This window comes from Danio rerio, chromosome 6 (genome assembly GCF_052040795.2).
Source record: "Danio rerio strain M-AB ecotype USA chromosome 6, GRCz13ab, whole genome shotgun sequence".
In the NCBI taxonomy this organism is placed as follows: domain Eukaryota; kingdom Metazoa; phylum Chordata; class Actinopteri; order Cypriniformes; family Danionidae; genus Danio; species Danio rerio.
Window position 1 is genome coordinate 2737501 of NC_141026.1, and position 2500 is coordinate 2740000.

A 2500-nucleotide genomic window follows, 5' to 3' on the forward strand; every position below is an offset into this window, starting at 1 on the left:
TTCTCATAAGATTGACGACATCATCACATAATATGGCAATAAAATAGTCAATAAAAATGGCTATAAATCAACAAAATAGCATCTAAAAACCTTAATTTATTTTGTAAAATGATAATCACGCTATTGTTTTTCCTATAGTAAAACATTTAAATAAAAACTCATCTAAAATATTAAAAGACATTGTAAAAATTGGCCTGACATTATATGAAACCAAATCACCAAAGCAAATTGAGAGAATCATCACACAATAAAAATGTCTCTAAATCAGCAAAACATTATTAAACTTTTATTTTGTAAAAAGATGTATATGCTATCGAGAAAAAAACTCCCCTAAAAGAAGACAGAAATGGCAAAACAATAGCTTTCAGGAAACCAAATCAAGTGAAAGCGCAAGCACAAAAACTGCGACAACTGATAAACGGAATAAAATTTATTTAGTTGTGCCTTGAATAAAACATCTTAGACAGAATTAGAAAACAGTTCAGGTGTATTTACACAATGAATACAGAGAAACACCAGCAAAATATAATACAATAACATGATGGAATGATCTGTTGTGCAGCGAGACGAGCTACCATCAAAACAAAAGTGCGCGTCGTCCACATCTGATGCTTCTCATGTTCAGTTTAGCAGGAAAAAACAACTCAAATTATTAATAACAAACCAACACTTCAGAATCAAGGCTTCACTTTTGGACCCCATGATGGATTCTGGTCAAAAGACATTAGCTGTTCATTGTGGAAGCACCTGAAATAACAGTTTACCCATAATGCACTGCTGAAAGTGTGTGTGTTGCTGATCTTCGCAATATGTTTAATAAACGCTGGTGAATGTGTCTGAATAAAATCAGCATCATTTTATAAGCAAATAGAAGAAGTGAAACCAGGAATAAAACGAAAGTCTTTGCAGCCCAAAACAACCAGGAAAATCAAAATAAATGAATAATTTATCTGAGATTATACACAGTTAAAGTGGAAGATTATCAGCCCTCCAATGAAAAATTAAATTCAAATGTCATTTAGATTTCCCATTATTTATTTACTCTAGACACAGTCTGATTTATTTGTCTTTGCCTGTTTAAGTCAATATTGTTAGTCCCTTTAAGAAATGATTAGTGTTTATTTTGGGGGGAAATTTTAAGGTCAATATGATTAGCTCCTTTAATGAAATTATTATTATTATTATTAATTTATTTTAGGGGGATTTTTTAGGGTCAATGTTTTTATTAGGAATTTCTTTATAATTAATATTAAGCTCCTTTAATAAACTAGTATTATTATTATTATTGTATTTTTTTTTAGGTCAATGTTATTAGCCCCTTTAATAATTATTATTATTATTATATACAATATTATATATTGTTGTTGTATATTTATTTTTGAAGGAATAGTAATATTAGGTCCTTTGAGAAATTATTATTATTTTATTTTGGGGTATTTTAAAGGACAATATTATTATTCCCATAAATAAATTATTAGTAATATTATATTAAGTGGGGGATTTTTAAGGGCAAAAGCCCCTTTGAAAAATTATTATTATTATTTTTTAAGTTAATATTATTAGTCCCTTCTATAATAATTATTGCATTTTTTAAGGTCAATATTATTAACCCCTTAAACAAATATTATTATTACTGTTTATTTTTGGAGGATTCTTTATTTTCTATACTTTAAGAAATATTTTTTAGGGATTTTTAAGGTCAATATTATTAGTCCCTTTACGAAATTCATATTTTTATTATTTTATTTTTGGGGGATTTTACGGTCAAAATATTTAGCCCCTTTGAGAAATTATAATTTTATTTTTGGGGGGACTTATTAAGGTCAATATTATAAGCTCCTTTGAAAATTATTATTATTATTATTTTATTATTGTTGGGGGATCTTTAAGGTCAGCGTTATTAGTTCCTTTAAGAAATAATTTGTATTATTTTTGGGGGATTTTAAGGTCAGTATAATTAAGGTTTAAGATGAATACTAGTATCTCTTTAAAATATCTAGCCAAATATTATTTACTGTCATCATGGCAAAGATAAAAGAAAAAAGTTATTAGAAATTAGTTATTAAAACTATTATGATTAGAAATTCACAGGAGGGCTAAACATTTTTACTGTCAACTCTATACAAACACACACACTCACCCTATGATGTTAATTAATATCACAGAGCTGTAAATGAATATAAATAAAAACTGATTAAAAATCAACATCATCAAATCATTCCCCTTACATTCACATTGTAAAGGAAGCAGAAGTGGCTGTGAATACTGCTCTCAGATCAGTGTAGTGTAGAAACAGTCCAGACTGAAGGATCTTTTCAATATCAATAGAGAAAACACGCTACATTACCCTGTAAAACACACCATTTCCTCCTCCTGCACTTTATCAAGTCAATGCTTATTCCAGGTTTGACCTTTTGACCTCATTTCTGTCTCTAATCTTTTTTTTCCATCTAAGCAGAATTCAATGATCCTGAATGATGATCTATTATTAAAACTCTCT

At 28.3% G+C, this 2500-nt stretch overlaps 1 protein-coding gene across 1 annotated transcript in view; it reads right to left on the reverse strand.

Moving 5' to 3' along the window:
- Positions 1-415: 415 nt before the first annotated feature.
- prkag1 (protein kinase, AMP-activated, gamma 1 non-catalytic subunit) overlaps positions 416-2500 on the reverse strand; it is a 16209-nt gene continuing 14124 nt past the window's right edge. The window contains 1 exon segment of the mRNA NM_213161.1: positions 416-2500. This exon segment is cut by the window's right edge and continues 210 nt beyond it. The gene's annotated coding sequence lies outside the window, so the exon portion shown is untranslated.